Source organism: Dermacentor variabilis, chromosome 1 (assembly GCF_050947875.1).
Source record: "Dermacentor variabilis isolate Ectoservices chromosome 1, ASM5094787v1, whole genome shotgun sequence".
NCBI lineage: Eukaryota > Metazoa > Arthropoda > Arachnida > Ixodida > Ixodidae > Dermacentor > Dermacentor variabilis.
The window spans coordinates 275280796-275308460 of NC_134568.1; the positions used below are offsets into that span (position 1 = coordinate 275280796).

The window sequence follows — 27665 nt, forward strand, 5'->3', positions numbered from 1 at the left end:
TCACGTGATGAAGCGCACGGCCGGGGGAAGGAGTCAAATTCAGGACGCGGTAACGTGATCGAGCGAGCGCTAGGGGGGGGGGGGAGTGACAGATGAGCGTGCGTCTCCTCCTGTAACCCGGACGTGGCTGCACATGGCTGTCCACGTGCACTCTCTTGGAGGTAATCTAGGACGGGTGCAAAGTATGGCCGAGCCGAGATGGCTGGTCGCGTCACGCGCGCTGTCTTCCCGCGCACCTAGTGTCGGGGACGCGTTCAAGCGAGAGGCAGCCCTAAGCATTCGCTGCATACAGCCGGTGCTTTTAATCACGCCAGCGTCGTGACAGCGAGTGTGCGCGGTCATTGAGTGATATGTGTTCATGTTTGCCTGTGTGCGCGCGACATCGTGCCTCTTAATTTTATTAGCGAGCAAATCTAAGCCCCAATTTATACACCCGATAAAACTATGAACCTTGCTTTCTATAGTTGTCTAATACTTTGCTATAGCTATGATTGATTCGTCTTTCAGGCGAAACTGCAAATTTTTTCCGCTGTACAGGCCGCGTTTGATAAAATTAAGCGACCAAAAATGTTCCTTCTTTGTTTCGGCAAGGCATGATGGCAGCTGTATGTATAATGAAATATAACAACCGCAGTGACAAGGAGCCATTGACAATTATTTGTGACAGACACAGACAAAGGAGACACATAACAGCAGCAGCTGTGAGATCACGAAACACATTTAGGGGGAAAGAAGAAATGTCCTGTATATACAGTAGATTTTCATACAGATATGCTAGGCCCCATTTCGACAAAAATCAAGAACACTCGTTGTAAGCTTCAGTCAAAATTTACTTGAACAGTTGAAATATTAATCAACTTATTGAGATCAACAAGGCCTGTCGCGAACACTCACAATGTCTACCGACTCGGAATGACCGGGTTGACTATTCATCGCTGTGACATACGGCTGAACGATATTCACAAACACTGATCGATCTACAGCTGACTATTTTCTCGTTGTTATATGCACTCAGCCTTTTACTTGAACTCCGTGCTCCGCCGATAATGACACATCACATAAAGGAGCTTCGCTGCTTTAATGGTCGGTAGCCGCGCAACGTCACGCTAAACATTTTTTGTTAACGTATCTTTCTGTCAGTGTTAAAACAATTCTGAAATTTAATTCCTAACTCGTATCTTTTTTATAGCGAGAAAAGTTTTAACTTCGTGCCTTATATGCGAATCACGCAAACCCGTGTGTGTGTGCGTGTGTGTGTGCGTGCGTGTGTGTGTGTGTGTGTGTGTGTGTGTGTGTGTGTGTGTGTGTGTGTGTGTGTGTGTGTGTGTGTGTGTGTAATGCGCGTCTGCACGCGTGCACTGTTTCCCATGGCGCCACAAACACTACTCCTATATCCAAATTGCTTTTTCCTTCCCTAATTGTCGAGGATGTGATGGTTTTACCGTCAATATCTAGATGTCAAGAATTTGATATTACGCTAAGTCACTGCCTACAGTGTCTGAAAAAAAAAGCGCTGTGCGGTTATAGTTCAAAGTTCAACCAAAACTCGTCAGGCGAGGGTGATACATTGTCAAACAAACCGGCACTCGCCTAATGTTCAAAAGGAAGTAAAAGACATAATGAGGTTTCGAGATCGCTACGGGTCCCTTCTTCACAATGAAGATGAGCGCAAGAGGGGGCGATTATTTGTATTTATAATGGCGGTGTCTGCGTAGCGCACGAAAGTAGGAAAGGAAGGACAGAGACGGGTGAAGAGCCTTTCAGGTCGGCTCACTCAAAGTTAGTTAAGAGGAGCACCACTAACTTTTGCCGTGCCAACGCCCTCAATAAAACTTGCCAGCACAAAGTGCTAAGTAGTTTCACTCAACAGGCGAGGCGCCTGGTAGAAGCCAATGATTCAGTACACTTGCTTTCTCCAGTGGCTGAAAAGTTGCTCAAGGTTGCGCAATGAGGACATAGGCCCGAGAAACGGGACATCGCTGAAAAGAGCCCGCCGGTAATTCTGCTGTATATGCACAGCATTTCGCTCAGGTTAAAGAAGACTGGCCAGGGCGCTAGAGTGCGTGCGGTTTTCTCGGCTCTTGATAAACTAACAGAAGCTATGTAAGCGAGTCAACGCACCACGCGCTAACTTTTCTTCGTGCTCCATCAAGCACAAGTCGGGTTTCGTCCCGTGCGTAGAAGGGGTCGTTTATACTCAATCCCACTGAAGTGCGACAAGACTTATGTTGGCCAAACTGACAGATGCCTCAACGACTGCTTACGTCAGCACTGAAACAACGTGTGCAATACCCTGCAGGGGCATCTTGGCGCTCATTACGGGGATTGCAAGTGAACACCCGCTCCTTCATCAGTGCGTGGTATTGGCAAGGCATATATAGGTCGCAGTTAAACCGATTAGTAATAGAAGCGAAGTACATTCACGATCTAGGTGACCACTGCGTAAGCCCCCTTTCTATTGCTATGTCACTACCTGAGCGAGATTACCTGGCCGAGCGCAGGGCAATCGCGGGCACGTGAAGTGATTTGACTTATCAGTGATATGCTGGCTCTGCGTATCCCCCTTTTCTGCGTCTTTTCCTGTTTGCCCCACATATATATTACGCTCGTCCACAAATAAAGATCAGTTGGAAGTTTATAGAGATCTTCCACTCGTCTCTGTTCTTCCTTTCCTACTTTCACGCGCTACGCAAACTCCACCGTTATAAGCGACGAGCGACGAGCCAAATCCTCTACCCTAAGTATATGTGTGTTAGGTGGCGCACAGTGCGCATGTATATTTCGGGGAAATTAGCCCGTGTCCCGTTAATCGCGTTTTTAGTCGTTTGAATATGCAAATATTCTAAGAGTAGTCTTGAAGATAGGCGCTTCTCTGTCGCGGTTATGCTCGCAGCATCCCAATCGATTATGTGGTTAGTAGTCATGTGACGAAATATTATACATTGGTTATATTGATATACCGGTTATATTGATCGGCTTTCACAGAGTAACAGCTTACTCCTAGCTCTGCTTAGGCCTGCAGGCATCGCCCTAAAGACGGCGTCATCAAATCCTCTGTACGGGATTCCCAAGTTCAATGATGCGGCGTATTTAACAACGCGGTCCACTATTATCGCGACATCCACCACGCCTCGCCTCTTAGTTTACTCGGCGCAACGCCGGTGCCGAAGAACCGAGAAAGTGGGGCGTTTTTTTCCCAAATTCTAGCTATTGCGCCGCAGACGCTTTCTTGAGGTCCGTGTGATGAAGTGTTTCGCGACTAAAAAAAAACAGATGCAAGGGGAGCGACAAGGGCGGGAGCGCAGGCATTCCACTGGACGTATTCCAAGCCGCCGGAGGGCTGTTGCCAGAATAAGCGCACAAAAAGAACACCCGTCGTCGACCGTAGTAAAATGTCGCCCTCGCGGTTGTGTAACGGCGCGTCACACAGCGCCTACTGATTTCTGAGCGACGTAATGCAGGCGAGAAAACAAACTTCTCTCGCTGAACCCAATTTATTGATCTAGCAGTAGTCAGCGGCGGTACGAAGTAGCCGACAGACGCACGGCGCAATGCAATAGCAACGTCGTAGAAAGAAATATTTCAGATACTTCAAATGCCCTTTGGGATCTGGCATGAGGGTGAAGTGCACCCACATGCGTAATACATGTGCGATGGATACTTAACTAGGTTGGTTGGTAACAACTTCATTGATAGTCTGCAGAGCTTCTGCCGACGGGGCCTTAGGTCTCCTACCTGGGGAAGTCGAGGTTTTGCCTCGCCGCCGCCTCGCGGGCCGGACGGCCCGGAGTTGGTCGCCGAGGGTCGGGCTGCGCAATCCAGCGGCCCACCGCGTTGGAAAGGCTCCGGAGTTAGCACCGTGCGGGTTTTCGTTACAGTCCCAGAGCATGTGAGTTAATGTGGCTATCTCAGTGTGGCAGACCTTGCATACATTTGTCGGGTATGTACCGAGGTAGAGCCTGTGGTATTGTGCCGGGTTAGCTAGGTTACGTGAGCCTCTGCAGTTGTCTGAGGGCTGCCGCCTGTGCCCTGTGTAGCTTGTCGCTGGATAAACGGAAGGTTCGGCGAGCCTGGAGGGCCTTGGTAACTTATAGATACTTAATAAGGAAAGAAATCGACACTTAATTAAGATAAGCACAACATAACATTAACCGAAACAAGAGGTCTGCCAAATTGAATAATGATTCGCGAAGGGAGATTGCAATATCGAAGTGTACGCGTTGCAATATTATACAGTGAAAAAAAAAATGTAGCAGTTTAAACAAGCGGCGAGAAGAAGTGCAGCTGCAGTGGAGGAAGAAGAAGCTTTCTTGCAACATATCTTGCATCTGTTAAGTAAACAGTGAAAAGTGATTCGGCGGCAGTTTCGAAATGTCCCTTCGAAATGTTCGAAAATTTCGTGCAACGACACCTCGGAAAGAAAGGAGGTTAACCGAGGGGCCCAATATTTATTAATCATAGCATAAGAAGCCAACAAACGCACCAGGGGATTTACTTGTACTTAATAATTGAATTAAAGAAATGATAAATTAATGGAAAATGAAATTGCATGAAAAAAACAACTTGCCGCAGGTGGGGAACAATCCCACGTCTTCGCATTACGCGTGCAAAGCTCTACCAATTGAGCTACCACGGCGCCGTTCACCCATACACTATCTGGGGTATTTATGTGTTGCTACTAGAACCAACCCTGGGAGTGTAATTAGCCTGCGCCATCACTTACAAAACCTTGGCGGTCTGGTTCCCCAGATCGTTCCCCACCTGCGGCAAGTTGTTTTATATATAGTTATATATATAAATATATATATAAGTTTTATATATATATATATATATATATATATATATATATATATATATATATATATATATATATATATATATAATGTTATATAGGATAGGATATGATAACGTAGCTTTTGCTGGACGCTGTATGCTGTGCGCAATCCATCCCACTTCACCCTGCTAGCCCGCTGATACAACTCGCCATTCTCACTCCCGTTCTGTATCGCGGAGGAGATTGAGGAGGAGATGGAACACCTTCTGAATATCCATTGTCCTCGCGGGTACAGAATTCCACTTGCTCTTGTGTGCGGAGCCATTCTACGCTCGAGTCCATCTATTAACAGCGTTCTGTATAAAATTCCGGACAGTCTTGGAGACGATGGTCGATGATACTCAAAGACAAACGACGATGACACGCGATGTCCTGTCATGCACCGCCACGCTGCAACTTGCAGTAGCCCTGGGGAAGGGGGGGGGGTTGCAATTAATATATCTGATTTTATTCAGTGTTTGTCAGTGTTTCTCGTGCTTCTAGTTTTGTTGGCCCCGCGAAGAGGAGTAGGTGGCGCTACTAAAGGAGTAGATCTCTCCCTTAAATTCATATTAAATAAAACAATTACACGATGAAGGATTCTGTTCTGTGCAGTTTCTAAGACATAAAGTTAGTGCGGTGAAGACCACAACGTAAGTACGTGGCCTAAGACAGCCTGCTTTATTTCTCTCTTTTTGTGTCCTGAGAAGCCTTCTTCATTGACCTGAATACGAACGGTGTGCGTGCATGACTGTCAGCAGCTTGATCGCCTCCTACGCCGATGTGTGAGGGTAGCAACTGAAAAACGATGGTAAAACCCGTGACGCGTATTTTTTTAACAGTACTTAACGTGCGCTGAATACGCCTGTCTAGTGGTAACCCGCACTCCAGTAACTGCAAGGCAGCCTTGCTGTCTGAAATTAGAACAGGTTGGGGCTTGTATGATTTCAGTTTCAACACGGCTGCTTCAATGGCTGAACTTTCAGATGCCATGGAAAGGAGGACACGACTTGGTCAATTCTGGCACAAACTTTTTCTTGGGTGAATCAAAAATACCGGGAAGGAAAGATTAACAGCGACGGACAGAGTTTTTTTCTTTCTGTTCTGTCTGTCCTTGATAAACTTTCCTTTCCGGTATTATTGCGCTACAATATCAAGTCGTTCAGCAATTCAGGCAGTCAATGACACCTTGAGAACCGGAATGACATGAGCCGCTGCTTGATTAAGCGCCATTCTCTCTCTCAACAGAACCGTCGATACAGTCGATACGTTCATTCAATGTGTTCTAGGACCGAACAGCTTGCCTCTGCTAAAGGCCTAAGGCGCTTGGTGAGAAAGCTAGGAATACTTAATTGACATTCCACACTCTCGTGCGACGACGGTTACTCGAGATGTACTACTTTTCCAGGAAATCGCATGCCAAGTTGGCGGAATGTTTTGAGGGTCACGAGAGCGTGTTATTTAGTGCGCCTTCGAAGTTAATGATGAAATGCTCTGCCTAAAACAGTCGCACTGGGGCTGCACGGCTGCAAGAACATCCAGTCGGCTCGATCAACTCTTGCCGGTCCTGAGGCCTCGTGTCAAATCACACCTGACATAAATAATAACTTCTTTTGTTTCTTTCATTTTTTGCCCTCCCTGCGTCTGTCAATGTAACAAAGCCACTGGTGCTGGCAGTGCCACACTACTGAAGATAAAGAACTCTCGCACTACTGGCACCAATCACTTTGAGATTCAAGTTGAAGGACAGACGGACCCAACGTTACGTCAGGACTCAGGCGGTAGGTCACGGCTGCACCTTCGTGCCACGGTGTAAGCGGAGCACAACAAGTCCATTCGTCTTGCATCTGCGTGGCTGAAGACCAACGTCGCTATGCTTACAAGGGTACAAGCAACCGCCTCGTTGGGATTTGCAAAACCTGCCAACCACACAATCTTCAAGATAAATGCAACATTTTATTTTTAGGTGATAAAGAATTTTCATGCTTGGTGTATGGTAACCAGGTTGGACAGGAACGCTGAAGTACTAGAAGATCTTGGCTTAAAACGTTCCTGCAGGCATTTTAGCGTCGTGTGCGAACCCTGCTATGGATTACGCATGTCGTGTATATCATTTGTGTGTCTGTTCCCGAAACGACGCTCGATCGCAATAAAAAAGAAAGAAGAAATTAAAGGAGCTGACCAATTTCCCAGACGCACAAGCCTGAGTGACGGCGTAGATAACTAGGGACTCACAAAAGTTTATCACCCCCCCTCCCCCTCTCCTACCCCGGCAAAATATTTATGAGCACAGAGATGGTGAGGAATATAAATTCTATAAGGTTCTTCGGACAAACATTCATACCTGCATACACACACACGCACGCACAAACGCGCGCGCACGCATCCACGCGCTCTCGAACCGCGACGTCAGCGTCACACTCCTTAGGCCTAATGAACGAGGCTATCGTGCTACAGCGACCGGGAAATCCTCTGGGAGCTTCGTATTCGAGGGTTGGCGCTTGGAGACATCCTCTCAAGCCAGACGATGGATGCGTATCGAGGCCCGGAAGCCCGACGGGAGCGACCTGCGCGGCCGGCGAGCGCGGTCGTTGGAGCAGCAGGTGCGGAGGGGTGGTGAGAACACGGTGCGTGGGCGAGGGAGGTTACCACCGCGGGTGCCTGACCAGCCGCCGCCGGTGGCGGCAAATGGCCGCCGCACCATAGTGGCCGGCCGTGAGCGAGCCCGAGCTGCCGACCAACCAGCCGAAATCTGTTGGCTTCCCAAAATACGCGCAGAATGAAACGCAAGACCCGGCCTGTGAGGCACCACCTAAAATAGACCGCTCCAGGCCTAGACGTAAGGCTGATGTCAGGCCGTCGGAAAATAGCCGCTAGTCGGCAGAGCCGAGGGTCGTCTCTGTTTTGCTCTCCTCCGCTCTGACCCTCCTCGAGGATCCCGGGACCGCCCCGGCTGCTCCAAATCTGGCTCGAAGCGGCGAGGAAGCAGGCACAGCCGCAGTCGCAGTGCCCCGTCTCTGCTAAGCCTAAGTCGTGCGACCGTCCCCGTGGCCAAAGCGCAGGACAACACCGGCGCTGCTGCGCGCGAACAGGCCGGCTTCGTCGGCGTGCTGTGGGCTTTGTCGAATGTGCTGGATTGCCTCGGATCACTCGCACGGAGCGCAAGGTGAGGGCCGCGCTCTGCGCGCGATAGCAGGTGCCCGCTCGCCGCTGACCCGAGGTACGCTGTCAGCCGCACTGACAGCAGTGTCTGGGGCTGCCCGAGCTGCGCGCAGACATTTTGCCGGCAATGCCTTTGTCGCGTGCGCAGGAGCAACTGCGGTGCGAGACTCTTTTTGTCGTGTGCTTTCCGCGGCTACCCTACAGGTTCCTCTTTCTGTGCGGCCAAAAGCTTCAGTGTTTACACTGTTGTGTTGTGGACGATGCTGCCCATGTGTGAGCAAAATACTCGGAAGTGCTTAACAGTTTCTTCTGTGCGAAGAATCCTATCGTGTAGCAAAGGAAATAAATTAACCAATAGGTTTCGTTAACGCAACATATGCGTCTGCTTTGAGTTAGCATCGGCTTTCTTCATTATACGATTAAAATGCCATATGAATGTGAACGCGCCGCCACTAATAAAGTACAGACAAGATGCTCCAATGCCAATAATTGGTATTCCTTTATATGATACTGGTATCTTCGCCGTCTAAACGAACGTTAGAAAAATGCGGCATCTGCATGCAGGTGTTATCTACGTGTGTGGAAGCATTTGCGACATTGTAATAGCTTAATGGTAGTAAATAGATATATAAAAGTCTGTAGGCATCTCTAGTCGGTTTTGTTGTGGTTATTGTTGCCTGTGTTTATTTACTCAGACATCTGTGAAATAGCCTAGGTTAAATCGATTTCGCTGCAAGTAAGTAGCTCAAATTGCAGTCGGGGTTAATTCTTGCTAAAGGTCATCGCTCGGCCTTTTATTGTTGTTAGCTACTGCATTTTTTTCTTGGCAGTGATCATGTGGCAACACTCGCGTGTCAAGGAAGGAACAATGCTGTTCCTTTGACGCCTTTGATCATTTGATTAAAGCGGTATCTAGAAGAACTGCCGCCATATCTGCTATAATTTTGTGAAGGCTTAGTACGCGTCCGTTACTAATTTCGTGTTGAATTCTAAAATTTTAAACATTGTGTTCCTTTAGCAGTTAATGCTGACCGGCTTTATGTCCTCGAAAGGGAGCCTATGTTGACGCGTTATAAAGGTAGGCGCAGTTTATTTTGCATACAATTTGCATAAGTGTACGTGCAAGCTATGGACTTAGTGAGTACCTTGTAATTGCCATAAGACGTTCATTCTGAGCCTGTGCAGGTGTCTACACAAGCTGTTTGACTTTGGAATACGTTAGCGCCTTATTGTGATAAATGTATTCAATTTTTTTTCTATTAACACGTTGCGGAAGAACACACTATACACAATAAGTAATTCCCCCCGCCCCCCAAAACCAGACAATAATTCAATGAATTTCAAAGGCGTTTCTTGCTATTAATTTCAAGCCTGTAATACATCGCCAGTACGTATGAATATTTCCCAACCAAATTCTATATACTATCTGTTGTTTATTTGCTTTTTAAACTTAAGTAACGCAGTTTACTGCGTTATTTACTTGTTTTTACACCTAAGCAATTTTTTAGCTGATATGCGACTTTTCTGTACGCTTAAGTTTCTGATCTCAATTACTTCAAAAATTTCAGAGACATTATTTAAAAGTTCCATTTCTTCATTATTATCATTTCGCTGACAGAATATTTCAGCCGTAGTAGCACGTGGTTCACACGGAATGAAGATTTATATTTGATGGCTCAATATGTTTGATCTTCTTGCAAAGGTGGTTCCCTAGCACAGCCAAATTAAGGCACCCTAAATATTTACTTGGCAATATGCCAAGTAAAACTCGCCACACTTTTAGCAGTAACCACCTTTCTCTGCATGCGAAGCTACTTTGCCGTTTGAAAGTTGTCAACAAAGCTGGATTTACTGATCGTAATGGCCCATCCATTCAGTGCTCCAATTGTGCTAAGGGAAAGCCAAACGCAAGCTGCCCCGCTTCCTGTTACACTGACGGATTAAGTTTACCGTACGAAGGCGAGACGGAAAGCGCAAATATCCCGTGCCAGCAGCGAAACCAGTGTAACCAGCGACCTATACAAACGCAGAAATCATTAAATAAAAAAAAACTGTGTTTTACCTTTATGCGTTCTACATTCACTCTCTCTAAATGCTAGCTGCATCAATCACAGGGCAATGCATTGTAAGCTCTATCTGTGTCGTAACATGCCAGGCAGATTCCTTAGCATCGTGCATGTTTTCCTGAACATCTGAAGCAGCAAAGTTCGGTCGTTCACTGCATTAACTATGCATTGTCACAGATTTAAAGGTCGCGCATAATGACCAAAAAAAATTTTTTTTTCACTTCCTCGATATTCAGATATCACTGGTTCCACGGGACCACGTGATACTCTTAATTTTGACGGAGAGAGAGAAACGTTTCGTAGCGGTGACCAGGCTCATTCTCTGGTGACCTCACAGAGAACGAGGCTCCGTTGTCCTCTAGCATTCGTTATTTTCTGTCTCTGTATAGATTGTCTTGTAGAGCGGGAAGGGATTGTCTTGGCACAGCGGGAAGGGAAAGTAAACGTTAACGCGGTTCTGCGAGTCTGAGCCTGCTGACGTACGACTTTGCGGAATTCGAGAAGCGTTTGTTCGCGAGTTCGCGAGCGCATTTGCGCTTCTACGGCTGCGCATTCCTTGTAGAGCTCCTGCCAGCGCGGGTAGGTCACAACGCTGGGCTTCACTCACTTTCACGCCCAGCGCTACGTGCCTCGTTCACGCAACTCCTCTTCTCTGTAGAGAAAATTATAAATACGATAACTATTCCTTCCAATGGCATCTAGTGCTCCGGGGGCGAATTCACAAAGCTTTTTCTTCGTATTTACCATTTGACATCGGCCGGCCGCCTTCCAGAACGATGCGTCTAACAGCAGGACTAGCTGGCATCTGCTATTCCTTATCTGCACCTGCACGAGCCGCTGTAGCGTAATGATTGTGAACACGGACCCAGAAGCCAGTAGTATGTACTTTTCCGAACGTCTAACCGTAATGATTACATTCTGTTAAATTTTTTAGCTTGAATGTACTCAGAGAACGCAAGCACGAACACAAACGAAGAACGCTTCCTAATGTGCGTGCTATACGAACGGTACATACAGAAGTGGTGCACGCATTTTTTTTTTTTCGTAACAAGAAATCACGCACGTGGCTAACTACTAAATCGGGGTGTACACGCTGAATGATCTCATGGGCTCGCGTTGCATCTCCGTTGCTGCCGCGAGTGCAACCATGCATGGTAGGCGCGCGAGTGCTTCTCTCGCGCGGCCAGGGCGCTCCGCGTTCCAGCCAGTGCGACCGGTGTATTTCTGCCCCATGGTGCTCGGCTTCTCCGATGCGCTTACCAATGCGTGTTTTATGTTAGTGAAACCGAACACGGCTTCCTCTCTTTATCCTTGGCTTGCTGCGTTGCTAGAAAAGTGGCGTGAAGCGTCAACGAGGCTGCGGCCGCGAGCGTATAGCAACACGGCACGGCACACTCTCGAGGGTTAAAAAGAGATCTGGAGCGCTCGCCCGTATTTTTGGCACCGCCTGGTGGCAGCTCGGGCTGAATGCGTGGCTCGTGTCACGATATGAAAGACCCAGTAATAGCCCGTTCAGGCCAAGCGTTTTCGGGCGTAGGGGACGTGCATGAAGCTTTGGCCTTCGCCATCTGGAGCGTGACCAGCTCGTGTGAAAAAAAAAAAAAAAAACGGAGGTAGATCGGGACGCCAAGGTTGGGCGCCGTGAGAGGACCACGCGGCAGCCAATGAACGAGACCGTTGTGAACCTGCTTGCTTTGCGAATTGAAATAGCAGTGCTTGAGTTGCATAGTTTGAGTTGCAACGCCGCTTTTCCGCAAGCGGGGCACCAGTTCTTGGCCCATATTCGCAAAACATCTCTTACATAATCTCCGACCACGATAAGCCTCCACCACGCGGATCGTCTTGTTATCAGAAAGATCCCTATAGAGAGCATAGTGAGCACCCAAACGCTTGCCGATCGGGAAACGCTGTTACGTAAGAGAGGATTTGTAGATACGGCCTTCATTAGTTTTCAGCGTGATGTAACCTCAGCATGCCTTCTACTGCGTGGGAAAGAAAAAGGCCTAGATGGGGGGTGGGGGGTGGGGGGGGGGGAGTGCCAATATCTAATAACGAAGCTTTCATTCTGAATTTGATGGGCTCTGAGCGCTTAAATATGAAGCATTTGCTGTGAGTGTGTGCGAACATTTACGTAATTCAAAGGGTGAAGTCATTAACGAATTTATCTGAAGTTGGCTTATGGGTTTATGTCTGCTTTACTTCCGCGACATTAGGCATAACTTGGTTTAAGCTCAACAGCGAACGTGCACAAACGACGCACTATTTCATGCTCACTGAGGACAAGACATAACGTAAAGCACTCTAATGAATGCAGGAGTGTTTGGCCGGGCATTGCCACTAAGACATAAGCAGGTATACTTTCGCATCTTAACGCTGATGAGAAATAAAAACAATGTTTTCATTTTTTCATTTGTGTGAAGTCACTGCAGCTGTGCTGAAGCGGAAATTCTCCTGATGTTTTCTTTTTTTAACAAAGCAGCGATACCGGAAAGCCTACATAAGGAAATCATTGTACCTGAAACATCTATCGACGAACTGCGGACGCGGATGACTTTTTCATTCTTCATACATTTAAGCTTTGATAATTCGTCTAGTGGCTCAGAGGTGTGAAGTTAAGAAATGAGCAACCTGAAGACTACAGAAGATGGATTACGGAGAACACGTGATATAAGCCGTTTTTTGTTTTATCTGCACGAAACTGGCTTTCATGCTTACATTTAATTTCATCCTAAAGTTATGCCGCGTAAAGCAACTCAAGCGTTTACAAAAAGTAGCCACCTATATTGTGCAGGTTTGGGACAAACGGGCATTCAGCCAAATGCGTTCAGTTGCAGCCCCGTATGCAAAATATGGTCGCATTTTGTCACTTCATTACGCTCCCTCAAGCGAATGTCATCTCTGTGGTCGCCTTTACGTACTCCACCAGAGAAGAAAGGAAATTTATAAGCTATGACAGGCATTTGATGACAACCCACGTTTCCTTTATTTTAAACCTAAATTCCACTGCCACTCTACCACTCAACTTTCCTTTCTGAACTAAAGAAACAACTTTGATAAAATGTTTCTTTAGTTCACCTGTGCTCAGTATTTCTAGTACTGTTTTTATCAGCTGTGGGCATCAACAAACTATCAGATCTACAAGTTAGCGCAAAATAGTAGAACTCGCTTATAACGATATCCTCTTCCTTTGCGCTAAAGTAAAGCAACAGATATTGTTCAGACACCAATAGAACACCAACGCACTTCTAAGACGCCTTCTTATTATATTTTTATACACTATTCAGCACTGCATGGCTCCGCTCACCAATTGGTGCGTCATAGGTGTCTCATTTTGTCAAGCAGGATTGCTTAAGATTATCATAAAAAAACTACATTTACATTAACGAGAAAAGTCGAGATAATACTTTAGTGATGAGCCGAGACCCATATAAATGCATATAACGTCACACACGTCTCGACGCGCGCTATATAAATTTATTGAAACGCGCTCAGAATATGCGATTACGTAATTTCGGAACGTTATTCAACACGTGAGATGGCACTGCCATGGTGCTTCCGAATGCAACAGGTGGTAAACGAACTGCGACCTGCAGCTTATTTCTCCGTCAGAAGAATAAAAGCCATTACACATATTTACTTATAAGGCCCTTTCGACCTATTTATTTATTTACGCATTTATTTATTTACTTATTTATTATTTTTTAATTATCTCAAGGGCTAATAAATAATCGTATAACACGAGAAGTGGTCCACGTTTGAAAATTAATATTCTTTCGATATGCTTCTTGAAAGTGGTGCGATAGGAGTCTATAGCTCTTTCGACCGCGATTTGATTTGCTGCAGAAGCTAGTTCAGCCCAATTTCACAGTTATTCGGCCTTTGCTACTTTTGTAGTACGGGCTTCGTATAGGCTCTTGTTAGCAGACGAAATGATTCAGCGCTATTGGTTACTGGTGCGCAGACGTCATTGTCTGCAGCTTCGGTTAAACACGCTAGTTGCATGGCGACACGGAGGCGAGTTACAATTTCATTTCCTACAAACGGTTATCACGCACGTCGGTAACGGCTTGTAATGTGCATGCAGATTTTTTTTTGATTCGAGTCACACGGCGACTGCATCGCTGCCACCGCGTAGTACACTAACTACATCATAAGATATTAAAACGTTAACGAAAACATAGCAACCCGGCCGCGGCATTTCTTCGCGAACTTTTGCCGAAAAAGGCTTAATTAGCCGTCGTCTGCAGCAGAGGAGAGAACTCGTCTTTAGGCGCACCTCTCTTTAACATGCAAGGACCAAGCGGTGCGGAGTTACCGCGCGGCAATAGCACGCACGTACCACGCACGGCATATACTAGACAACTGTTCCCATATTCAAAAAACGCTCTTTCGCCAAAATTGTTCGTAAGAGCGAACAGTCTTGAGAGTCGTGACTACATATTATTATGAGCGATGCTGGTCGGCCAAAAGCAAGGAGCACTTACGAACGAAAAAGCTTTCTGAATTAGGCCTCTGATTCAGGACGTGCAGATAAATAGAAGAAACCTCTACAGAGTGCCCTTCATTTTTCTGTTCGCCACTTTGGAAAACAATTTAGCTCCTACTGATACTTTGCTCTCACTCAAATTTTTCGACACGATTTGCATTTACGGGTCCGCGTTGTTCTATAAGAGAGCTTGGTGAATTTCGTTTGCCTGCTTCTTTGAGAAACTACGAAAACACCGTCGGATGCTCACCCAGTAAATGGAGAAGCGGGCCTCTGCAGATATGTGTAAGGGTTTCGTTGCCTGTCGGCTACTAATAATACTTTCTAACCAGGAAAACAGCGATGCAAAGTTCTTTATGAAAAAATGAATAACAAAAAAGTTTAACCTTGTGGCGTATTTTCAGTGAGAACGAAGCAGCCGTAAGCGCTAAATTTCCTTTTAGAGTTTTTGGGCTAAAAATGCAGGTCAGCATAGTATAGAAATTGGAAAAAAAAACAAGAAAATAAATGTCAGGGGCAGCTCTTCGTAGCGCTGCCGGTTACGTGCTCATTTCAGTCTTTCTTTCTTTTTTTATGTCAGTAACCAGCTACGGATAGCGACACACATTGACACTTCATTAAATGCTTTGGTTACGATAACAATGAGGCCAATCACCAGTAATGCGATAGTTTTGCATAGCATCCGAGACACGTCACGGCGTTGACGTGCTGACATGTTGTGGCGTTTATGTCACGTGACGACACGTCGTTGCTGCTCCACTACGGGGCCGGCACCCTGATTCGGAGTCAACACTTTTGGAACGCGGCCATCGTCACTGCATGGCAAAAGACAAGTGGAACAACTCTCGTATGAGTTCGAATGCATCGTTGATGATAAGCTTGTTCCGAGGCTTAATACTTTCGGCGCCCAAGGTGCGAACGGTCAAGATCGGACACCCAAAAATTTGTTCACACTGGCTTACCGACGACACACTGTGCGTTGGCATATGCAGAATTAGGTACCGGGAGGCATTTGTCACAAAATGTTTCATGTGATTCTTAGTGACAACACATTTTTTATATACATGCTTGGCAAGATATGATACCCTTGGTACCCAATCTGTACACCCTAATGGTCCACCGGTTATCTAACCTACGCATTACATGACCTGCCCAGCTCCATTTCTTTCTCTTAATGTTAATTAGAATATCAACGCCATAATTTACAGAGACAATCACTCGCAATCGCGATAGCGCGCTTTGACCGAAGACCTCTCACAGAGGAACTTATCTTAAAATGCCGCCATCACAAGCCATCGCAGCAGAGGGCGACGAGGGCACTGTTGCGGTTTTTGAGGGCGACAGAATTGGACAAGCGACTGTAGCCTGAACAGATGTTGATAGTGCTGCAAGTGTTACTGTGCTGTGCGGTGACAGTATGCGGTGACAGTGACCGATTGTGATTGTGTGTCTATGCTCCTTTCTTTCCTTGTCTCTACTTTGTTACCACTTTACCTCCCCCTCCCCTCTCTCCCCAGCGTAGGGTAGCAAACCGGATCTTTCTCTCTGGTTAACCTCCCTGCCTTTCCCCTTACCTCTGTCTCTCTCTCTCTCGGTTATCCCTATTTCCTCTGTGATCCACACCGCTCTCTTCCTGTCTCTTAACGTTGCACCTAAGATTCTTCTTTCCATCGCTCTTTGTGCGGTCCTTAACTTGTTTTCGAGCTTCTTTGTCAGACTCCAAGTTTCTGTCCCATATGTCAGCACGGGTAGAATGCATTGATTGTACACCTTTCTTTTTAATGATAATGGTAAGCTTTCAGTCAGGATCTGACAGTGTCTGCCGAATGCGCTCCAACCCATTTTTTTTCTTCTGTAAATTTCCTTCTCATGATCAGGTGCCCCTTGAGTAATTGACCTGTATAAACGTACTGCTTCACATACTCTAGAAGCTGACTGGTGATCCTGAACTCTTGTTTCCTTCCCCGGCTATTGCTCATTATCTTTGTCCTCTGCATATTAATCCCCCCCCCCCAACCCTACTCTTATACTCTCTCTATTAAGGTCATGAATCATTTGTTGTAACTCGTCCCAGTGTTGCTGAATAGGACAATGTCATCTGAAAATCGAAGGTAGCTGAGATATTTGCCGTTGAGCCTTACTCCTAAGCCTTCCCAGTTTATTAGCTTGAATACTTCTTCCAAGCATGGAGATATTTCCGCGCTATCTCATATTCTTTCGTAAATTGCGGCAAATTGTACACACTTCTTGGATAAATAAGTGACTCAAGCCGTCAAAAATGGACGCAGCCTAAAATCAGTGAGAAAGAAACTTGGAATAGGACAAACCAAGATATATGCACTGAAAGATAAGCAGGGTAATATCATCAGCAATCTCGAAGATATAGTAAAAGAAGCGGAAAAATTCTATACTCACCTGTACAATACCCTGAGGAGTCAGGATACCTCCATTAGAAACAGTAATGAACAGGATACAGAAACTCCTCCTATAACTAGCGATGAGGTCACAAGGGCCTTGCAAGACATGAAACGCGGAAGAGCGGCAGGAGAAGATGGAATAACAGTCGATTTAATCAAAGAAGGAGGAGACATACTGCTTGGAAAACATACGAAGTGTCTATCGACTGCAAGGGTCCCAGAAAACTGGAAGAATGCAAACATTATACTAATCCACAAAAAAAGAGACGTTAAAGAATTGAAAAATTACGGGCCCATTACCTTACTCTAGTATGATATAAAATATTTACCAAGATTGTCTCCAATAGAATAAGGGCAACACTGGACTTTAGTCAACCAATGGAACAAGCTGTCTTCAGGAAGGGGTACTCTACAATGGATCACATCCATGTCATTAATCAGATTATCAAAAAATCCGCGGAGTACAATAATCCACTCTATATGGTTTTCAAGATTGCGAAAAGGCATTTGATTCAGTAGAGATAGCAGCAGTCATAGAGGCATTACGTAATCAAGGAGTACAGACCGCGTGCGTAAATACCTTGGAAAATATCAACAGGGGTTCTGCAGCTACCTTAATTCTACACAAGAAAAGCAGGAAGATACCTACAAAGAAACAGGTCAGACAAGGAGACACAATCTCTCCGATGCTATTCATTGCGTGCTTGGAAGAAGTATTCAAGCTATTAAACTGGGAAGGCTTAGGAGTAAGTATCGACGGCGAATATCTGGGCAACCTTCTGTTCGCCGATGACATTGTTCTATTCAGCAAGAATGCAGACGAGTTACAACAAATGATTGACGACCTTAACAGAGAGAGTGTAAGAGGGGGGTTGAAGATTAATATGCAGAAGACAAAGGTAATGATGAATAGCCGGGCAAAGGAACAAGAGTTCAGGATCGCCAGTCAGCCTCTAGAGTCTGTGAAGGAGTACGTTTACCTAGGTCAATATATCACATGGAACCCTGATCTTGAGAAGGAAATTCTTAGAAGAATAAAAATGGGTTTTATCGCATACTGCAGACATTGTTAGCTCCTGACTGGGAGCTTACCATTATTATTGAAAAGGAATGTGTACAATCAGTGCATTTTACCAGTGCTGACATATGGGGCAGAGACTTGGAGACTGACAAAAAAGCTTGAGAACAAGTTAAGGACCGCGCAAAGAGAGATAACGAAGATTGCTAGGCACAACGTTAAGAGACAGAAAGAGAGCGGTTTGGATCAGAGAGCAAACGGGTATAGACGATATTCTAATTGATATTAAGAGAAAATAATGGATCTGGGCAGGTTATGTAATGCGCCGGTTAGATAACCGTTAGACCTTTAGTGTTACAGAATGGATACCAAGAGTAGGGAAACGCAGTCGAGGACGGTAGAAGACTAGGTGGAGTGATGAAGTTAGGAAATTCGTGGGTGCTAGTTGGAATGGGTTGGCGCAGGACAGGGAGATCGCAGGGAGAGGCCTTCATGGTGCAGTGAACATAAAACAGGCTGATAATGATGATTATGACGATGATACCCTTGGAACAGGTTGCAATGTTAGGCTGTTCTGCGAAATATGTGTAGGTCACTTCTTTAGCGAGTCATTCGACCGGGCCAGTAGGTAGCAATCCATAGCCTTTCGCGCGAACAGGAAACAACGATAAGAGAAGTGCCCAACTTAGCTATACAAAAAAAGCACTGGGCTTTTCGCGTCTGTTTAACTCGAACTTTCAATTTGAAACCGTGCCTGTTTAACTCGAAATTTCAATTTGAAAGCGCTGACTCTATACCTCTTCCACTTACAACGACCGCCATTTTGGCATAGACTGTGTGTCGTCTGCAGGGTATGAGGGGCCACCGCTGTGTCGTCTGCTTTGAAACAGTTTTGGGCCACATGTGACGTTTTGCTCCGTATGCTAATGCATCATTTATGCATTGATATTGTGCATCCCACTATGCCACTCCTCTGTATGAGTGTTAGTCTATTAGAAAAAAAATAATGGCGGAATAGTTGGACAGAATCGTCTTTCTTTATTGATATGAAATAAGACGTTGACGCACAATTTAGGGCGCCGGCTACTCCTTAGCCCTTGAGTGGGTCTAGCTTACAACATAATATACGAAACACTTAAAGACCTCACAAAGGCAAGCCAAGCGAAGCATGAAATAGCATTCCAGTGGATACCAGGGCATTGTAACATTCCTGGCAACACATCAGCGGATGAAGCAGCACGACAAGCACACCTCAAAGATGATGTGGTTTCGCTCCCAATATCAAAAAATGAATTACGCCGCATTATAAGAACAACGTCTTTAAAAGTGTAGAAATACGTGGTTTGACGAGTATTCTAAGAGCTCGGATTTGTATCATATTGATCCGTTTATTGAATTCAAATTTTCATTGTCGTTAGACAGATATATGGAAACTCTTATTCATCGATTATGTCGAGGCACTGCCTACAGAAAACATTTCTTACAGAGAATTGACCATGCGGAAACCCCCGAACGTAATTGTGGATTTGTAGACGAAGATATACCATCGCCTGCTTCTAGATTTCCCACATCACGACACACCAAGATGCCGACTTAAAAAAATCAACCCTAATTACATTAGACCGCAGACCTTTCAGTTCAAAGAAACCTTTGGGTTCTTTGCCAACAACGTCTTTGCAAAAGAACGCTTTAAAAGCACTAAATATGTTTCTTGAAGACAGTGCCATTGTCGGCCGTTATTAACGCTTTTATTGTTCTTTTCATTTTAATATCGCTGCATATATGTATGTTTTTGTGGGTTATGTTATGTTGACTGTTCAGTTGTGACTATATGTGATAATACAATTACAAAAGGTATGTACCACCCACTGACTAGACTGTATTATTAGGCGACAGACTCATTTGTATTTCTGAGACTTTTTTACAGAACTGTGGAGTCATTTAACTTGCATATTGTATGTACCATATGTTAATTACGTCATAGTGTTACTGTGAAAACATTGCTTGACAAGTCCTGGTGCTTGTATGAAAAGGTTATTTGACAGAATCGTCTCCTGTTCGGTCACCCAATGTTGGTTACGTTCATTCCACATGCTTTTAGAGCATCCATAGTAGGGGCCATATAGACACCGCCTACTGCGACCTAAGCCTAGAAACTCGGTGCTCTACCTGTTCTTCATGCCACCACCATTCTATAACTCTGATATACCACAAACGTAGGGTAGATAACCCGTGGGCCATTACAGTTACATAACGGGTGGCAAAGGAAGGGAAGGGCAGTCGAAGACAGCAGAGAATTAGGCGGTGTGATAGAATTTGGAAGCTTGAAGACATAAGATAGAATCAGCTGGCGTAAGAAAGGGGTAACAGGAGAGCGCTGGGAGAGGCTGATTTTGGCCTAAGCGTATATATATATAACATTCCTTCTTCTTGCATTACTGAGATGTTGCTAACTATTTGAGCAGTGGATCTAGCTCCGCAAGCATTATAGACCCCCCAACAAAGCTTGCCGAAAACTTTAGTTGTACAGTGGAAGTCGTTAATCACCGGTCAGTGAGCATTCTCCAGCAAGTATTGTTAAGAAAGGCTTAGTAATAGCGGGCATAGAAGCAAATCAGAGTCTGTGAGACGATGTTGCGAGGACGCCAGTTACCTTACCCGCAGCACTGCTTCTCCCAATACCAAAACCAGCGCTCGGAATGCTTCCTTCTGCTATGTCGTAATCGAGGGCCCTCGTAACGTTTACGCCACCAGCCCACGTCTCCATTTCTTTCCCTTCTTTTCATCCTGCGTGGCGCATTTCCGGTGGCATTTTTGCGTGCTCCGCGAACGGGAACCCGTGAGTTGTTTGGTTTGGTTGCAGCCGGCTATATTTGCGCTGCAGGGGGAACGTGTGACGCAGAGGCAAGACCAGTGACGTCGTCACTGCTTGCGCTACGAGCGGCTCCTCCAAGAAGGGCGCGTGGGTATTCATTTGTATTTTTTTTATTATTGAAATGAATATTAGGAGAGGTTGGGACCTTTATGGCGGCACCAGCTACTCCTTGTCACTTGGTAAACGAGAGAAATTTGCTTAAAACGGGAGAATAGTGAAACAAAATATGACACTGATCAGTAGGGCACGAGATGAATAAAAACTATTCAGTCCAACAGTACATGAATCGCAAAGTTTTGTGCATGAATTCAGTACACATACGCATATATAAAGTCAGATATTTTGAACAGCCAAAACACACAGCACATGTAATTACACAGCAAGTACAGAATAGAATTATACATATTGCGTAAGAGGTATTCATTGGTACTTTCGGCAGTTTTCGCGGATTGTACCGGTATAATACAATGCGTACACAATGATCATCCCGCGATATATTCACCCCACTTGTTTGTTTGCAATGCCAACTTTAATGGATTGAGCTATGACAGCTACCATGTCACTAGCAAACTTCCTCAAAAATCAGTCCTAGGCCCTTTTCTCATTGTTTGGAAATTACGTTTTATTGGCAATTGAACATTATTAATTCTGTCAGTGCACAAAACATTATAGCTAATGCGATTAGCACTCTTTGGACGCTTCACGCGGTTTTAGGGTACTATGTAGGTTTTTACTATGGCTTATATGTTCAAAAATATCTGCAGTGCTTGCGACTGCATTGGCCTTCAAAAAGGCACTTGCCTCATTGTTAGGTTGTTGCAGTGACAACAACGCTTCCAAAACTGGTAGCGAGTAACATGCGGAAAACACAGTATGTAAAATTTTTAGACTCTTCGAGATGCTGAATTGTTCATAGGGTCCACGAACTTTAAACCCTCGGTGTTTATTTTAAATAGGCCATGACGCCAAATTTTCCAGCTTCAATTATTCATTACATATTAAGCCATACACATTCCACAGAAAGCTGGCAAAATTTAGGCGTATTCCGTGCGGTAGAAAATTTGTATTTGAATTTTTTTATATCGAACTTGAACCATACAGCAATCTGACAATAATTAGTGCTGACAAACTGAAACAGACCCCTAAAACGGCGCCCTCGGAGTAACAGAAGCCTATCTCAAAGGCCACGCTTTTATTTGCTGCAAACACCGGAAGCGATTGGAGAAGCCTGGAAATAAGTCATGATCGGCTTGTGTCGTTTAGTTTTCAAATGTGCGTCTCGGCGGTCTACTGCTGCTGCTTTTCCCTGCGCGAGTGAAGGAACTTCCAGCACAATTCAGCGGCGTCGCTCTTGTATTGCCATTGGGTGCAAGAACGTGCATAGCGTGCGGAGCGAAATGCCTGGTGTGCTCTCGAACTGTTTCGGGGCAGAAGATACAGTGGTGATCCCCCATTTTCCGACGTCATACAGTCCGCGCCAAAACGGTGGTTGCTGTCAATGGGAGGGGCTTAGAACCAACGATTTCAAATCAAAATTTTGAGTGAAAGTGTGAGCTGAGAAAACAGTCTTCCTTCTTTTTAATTCTGCGTGTATGTGTGTATAACCATATTGATCCTTCTACCGGGACACGCTGGAATAGAAGGGAACCTAAGGGCGGACAAAGCAGCTCGAGAGCACACAAACCGAGAGGACACAAACACCAACCCTGAGGAACCCATACAGTCGACCCAAGCTACTCTGACATTCTGAATTACTATAGGGGGGTCCGAATCAAATACCCTCCACCCCACAACAGCCTAAATCAGCATGAAGCAACCTCTTGGAGGAGGCTGCAAACAGGAACATACCCAAATCTAAACACCCTAAGCAAGATGTTTCCCACCCAGTATAGAGACGTTTGCCCTTGGTGCGGCGCCAAGCCCACTCTATATCACATTACATGGGGATGCTTTCACAATCAACAATTCCTTCAAATAAAAGACCCGAGTGCGGAGCAGTGGGAGAAGGTGCTCTCCAGCAGCGACCCGAAGGGGCGTCGACCCTGCGCAGATGGGGAAGACCGTGAAGACGCCGACCACATCTGCCAGGGCTAATTTCTAACCAACTAGAGCAAATAAAGTTTTTCCTCCTCCTTCACTCAGACACTATGATAAACTGAGAATGATCAGACGATCGTGTCATGGCCCTTTTAAGAAAACGCTAAGCTAATCGCCGAGCGCCGCATTCGTGAAAAGAAAAAAAAACATGCGTTTTGCACTTTTTGGCGCTGTGCGTCGAATATCATAAGACTTTCACTGCCCTGCCACAATTCCGAAGCTTTGTTTCTAAGAGACCATTCTTTTCTGAAACACGGTTTCTATTGCGCAACTACAGTATGCCTTAATAGTTTAGACTAAAGCATCCAAATCGACACCTGACCTCCGTGATCGTGTAAAAAAATAAATTTCTTTCAATTTTTACATCGCTTTTGCCGTTATGGTGACCGTATATTTAATCTTCTTAAATGTAAATGTGTCTTAAGTAAAGACGCATTAAACAAACATTTTGTTCCTCTTAAAGTTACTCTACACTGCCCAAGCTCCTTAATCACATACAATTTATGCACCACAATGATCTGCCAGGCACCCTTCTCCACATACGCGCGGCCTTGCCCGAGTGGTCACCGTCCAATGGCTCAGCTTCTATAAAAAACATGTAATATGTATTCCGCTTACAGTAACAACATTCCCAAGTTCAATTTCTGTGTTTTGCAGTTCATGTAATTACGTTCAGCGTCTTGATCAAACGTTCGACGTCTCGATCCCTCGCGCTTCTGACTGTTATGATTGTCACGTTCCTCACATGTCGATGGCCGCCACGCATGGTAGTTCCGCATGGATGTAGCGCTCGCCACGCTCCTCGCGAGTCATGGCCGTCAAGCGTCGTTGGTCCGCTTCACGTTTACGAACCAGCAAATGCTCACGTTCTCCACCGCTTCGCAGGGTAACGAATCAGACTCGTTCGACGCGTCTTTCGGGCTTCCGTCTCTTTTATGCGCTATGCACGGTGCCATCCCATTCACTACACTTCTTTCTTCCCACACGGCTGCTCCTATTGCTGACTTCCTTACTTCTCTGTAGCCGACTTTAATTTTCTGTTGCCGACTACTTCACTTCTTGGCTCCTGTTCGGCTTGTCTATTGCGGCGCATACGTGGTAGCACATACCCATTCTGGGCGATTCGTCAAGAATGGGCACACACCTAGTGGCACATATTTTATATCTCATCGACAAGACACCAACAGCCAGCCCCTGCGCAGCCGCGGCAAGAAGCTTCGCTTTTAAAAAAAAGTAATGCTGCGCTCACTAACCATGCGTTGCAATTCATCCCCTAGAAAGTTGCGGCTGCTACGATTCTCCAGCATATATTTCGTGCATTCACAGCAGTATAATAAAAATCGTGATATGCATCGCTAATGATGAAATTAAGGGCAGCGCCTCATAACGTTTCTGGGCCGTGGTTGATACCTCCTTGAAGTTTAGCGCCCGGGTGCAGCATTGGGATCTAACGGAAATTGAAACTCGGAGCTCTGGAGAATCATACATTGTCACTTGGGACGATACTTAAACAATGGCCAGGAAGTGGCCTTGAAAGGACATCTTTCAGTAAAGCAATGAAGGGGGCTAGTTGGTGAATGTTCATGTCTATATTGCGCTCAGTTTTACACAGACGATATTAAGTGAAGGGCGGGACGTGGACGGACGTAGCGCAAGTCCCTCCACGTTCCATCCTTCACTAAATATCGTCTGTGTAAAACTGAGCGCAATATAATCATGAACATCTTTCAGTGCAGTTAAATACTGTGAATGTGCTTAGCATTCTTTGCGAACGTCACGCGCTTTTAGGGGACTATCTACGTCTCTAACCGTTTTCTCGACAACTTGAGTCACTGTATTATATATATATATATATATATATATATATATTAGTTAGTGAATATATATTTGTTAGTGAATATATATATATATATATTCTAGTGCTTGAAATACCACGGTCGAGACGACGCTTTATTCCAAAAAGGAAAAATGACGTCGATGCAAAAAACGAACACGAGCCGATGATTGACGATGACTTTGTACAGATGAAGATGAAGTCCGCATAAATGCTTACACTATTTTCCCCCGTGGACGGAAGCGGCCAGCCTGGCCGCACATTAGATAGTGGAACGGAGATGAAAGGGCTTCAGGCGGGAAACGTGCACGATCTCTGTTCCGCGGCAGCGTCGGTCAGTTGGGACATCAACAGGTGTAACGCGGTAGTTCACTGGCGAGGTCTGCTCTATATGACTTTGTAGGGGCCAATATATCGAGACGCAAGCTTCTCACATAAACCGGGTGTTCGTGCAGGTGTCCATAGGAGCACATCGTCACCAGGGTGGTATGAAACGACGCGGTGAGAGACATCGTACCGATGTTTGCGATCATCTTGGCTGGCTTCAGTGTTCATACGGGCGCGACGACGACATTGGGCAAGACGAGACACAAACTGGTCGCAAATGAATGGTGAAGCGTTGACGGGGCCAGAGAAGAAAGAAACGTCGAGTGATGAGGTTGGGTGGCGGCCGTATACTAAGAAAAACGGAGAGTATCCGGTGGTGCGTTGAACAGACGTGTTGTATGCAAATGTTACAAATGGGAGAATCGCATCCCAGTTACGATGATCAGGTTGAATATACATGGATAGCATGTCGCACAGCGTGCGATGAAATCGCTCGGTTAGCCCGTTGGTTTGAGGGTGGTAGCTAGACGTTGTCTTGTGCACGGTGTTGGACGCTTGCAGAACTTGATTAAGGGTTCTTGAAAGAAATGCCTTGCCTCGGTCGCTCAAAAGAACGTGAGGCGCCCCGTGACGTAAGTAGATAGCCTGCAAGAAGAAGGCCGCTACTTGTGAGGCACCTCCTGAACGTATTGGGGCTGTTTCAGCGTACCGGGTCAAATGGTCAACAGCAGTGACGATCCATCTGTTGCCGTCTGGAGTAGGTGAGAGTGGCCCGAAAAGGTCAATGCCGACGACATAGAAGGGTTGTGCTGGACAAGGAAGTGGTTGTAGCGTCCCGACCGGAGCAGTAGTAGGTCGCTTACGGTGTTGGCAAAGCGTGCACGAGGCAACATATCTAGCTATGCTCGTGGAAAGACCTGGCCAAAAGAATCGGCTGCGTATGCCCTCGTGTGTTTTGTGGTAGCCCAAGTAGGGTCATCGTGTGAGGCCTGCAGAACTGCAGCGCGAAGAGAGCGTGGTAGAACGGGAAACCATCGATGGCCTTCCGGGTGACAAAAATGTACCGGTAGAGCACGTCGTCTTCGAGCTTGAACAGTTTGAGCTGTTTCCGTAGCCTGGCATTGGGTGGAGATGAAACACCGCTAAGGCGCTTGATGATACTACGGCAATGAGAATCGGCGCGCTGGTGAGTGGAAAGCACTGATGGGCGGTTTGATGGAGCCAAGGAAGAAATCGGTGTAATACACGATACGTCCTCTGTGCAGCCAATTTGACTAGGTGATGCGACGTGCTCCGATGATGATGGTAATGGGCATCGTGAAAGAGCATCGGCATCTTGGTGCTTCCTTCCGGACTTGTATATGACATCAAAATTATATGCTTGTAATCGGAGTATCCAGCGGCCAAGGTGTCCAGACAGGTTTTTGATGGTCGACAACCAACATAAGGCATGGTGGTCGGTCACAACCGTGAAATGGCGACCGTGGAGGTATGGACGAAATTTCTGAATGTACCAGACAACAGCCAAACATTCTTGTTCGGTTATAGAGTACTTTATTTCGGCGGAAGTGAGAACGCGGCTTGCATATGCAACAACCTTTTCGCAAAATTCGTGGTCGCGCTGATGCAGTACGGCACCAATTCCTTGGCCACTAGCGTCAATATGCAGTAATGTGGGCGCCTTGCCATCAAAATTACAAAGAACAGGTGGGGATGTTAGTGCGCGCTTGAGTTCTTGGAATGCGGCTTCACATTGATCGTTCCAATCGAAGGAACTTGAACTAACAAGGAGGTTGTGGAGGGGCGAGGCAATGCTGGCGAAGTTCCGGATAAAACGTCGAAAGTATGAGGCGAGTCCAGTGAAGCTGCGCAGTTCTTTTGCACGAAGTGGGCGTGGAAAGTTGAGCACTGCGGAAATTTTGTCCGGATCGGGCTGGATGCCTCTGCTAACGAGATGACCCAAGACTTTAATCGTTGTGCTAGCGAAACGGTACTTCCTCGTGTTTAGTTGAAGTCCGGCATTAGAAAGGCATGTGAGCACTTCATCTAAGCGTTGAAGATGATCAGTGAAAGTCGAGGAAAACACGACGATGTTGTCGAGGTAACATAGACAAGTTTTCCACTTGAGGCCGCGAAGAACAGTGTCGATCATTCTTTCAAATGTGGCGGGAGCATTGCATAGACCGAAAGGCATTACGTTAAACTCGTAAAGACCATCCGGAGTAGAAAAGGCTGTCTTTTCTTTTTCCGCTTCGTGCATTGGAATTTGCTAATATCCGGAGTGAAGATCAAGGCTGGAAAAGTATTGCACGCCTTGCAAAGAATCGAGGGCGTCATCGATACGGGACATCAGATATACATCCTTACGGGTGATCTTGTTTAGCGCGCGGTAGTCAACACAAAATCGTACCGATCCATCCTTCTTCTGCACTAAAACGACGGGTGATGACCAAGAACTGGCGGAGGGAGGTATGAAGTTTTTTTTTCAGCATATCGGCGACGTTCTCCTCGATGATTTTGCGTTCGGCCAAAGAGACTCGGTAGGGACGACGGCGTACAATAGTCTGGCC

The 27665-nt window shown here is 45.9% G+C and overlaps 1 protein-coding gene across 8 annotated transcripts in view; it reads left to right on the forward strand.

Annotated features, from left to right (window-relative positions):
• The first annotated feature begins 7734 nt into the window (after positions 1-7734).
• Obsc (Obscurin) overlaps positions 7735-27665 on the forward strand; it is a 220812-nt gene continuing 200881 nt past the window's right edge. For 5 of the 8 annotated variants that reach the window (XM_075676144.1, XM_075676152.1, XM_075676157.1 and 2 more), the window contains exon 1: positions 7736-7979. The gene's annotated coding sequence lies outside the window, so the exon portion shown is untranslated. Of the gene's footprint in view, positions 7980-27665 lie in introns of all 8 variants that reach the window. The other 3 variants (XM_075676117.1, XM_075676126.1, XM_075676164.1) reach the window with 1 other exon arrangement.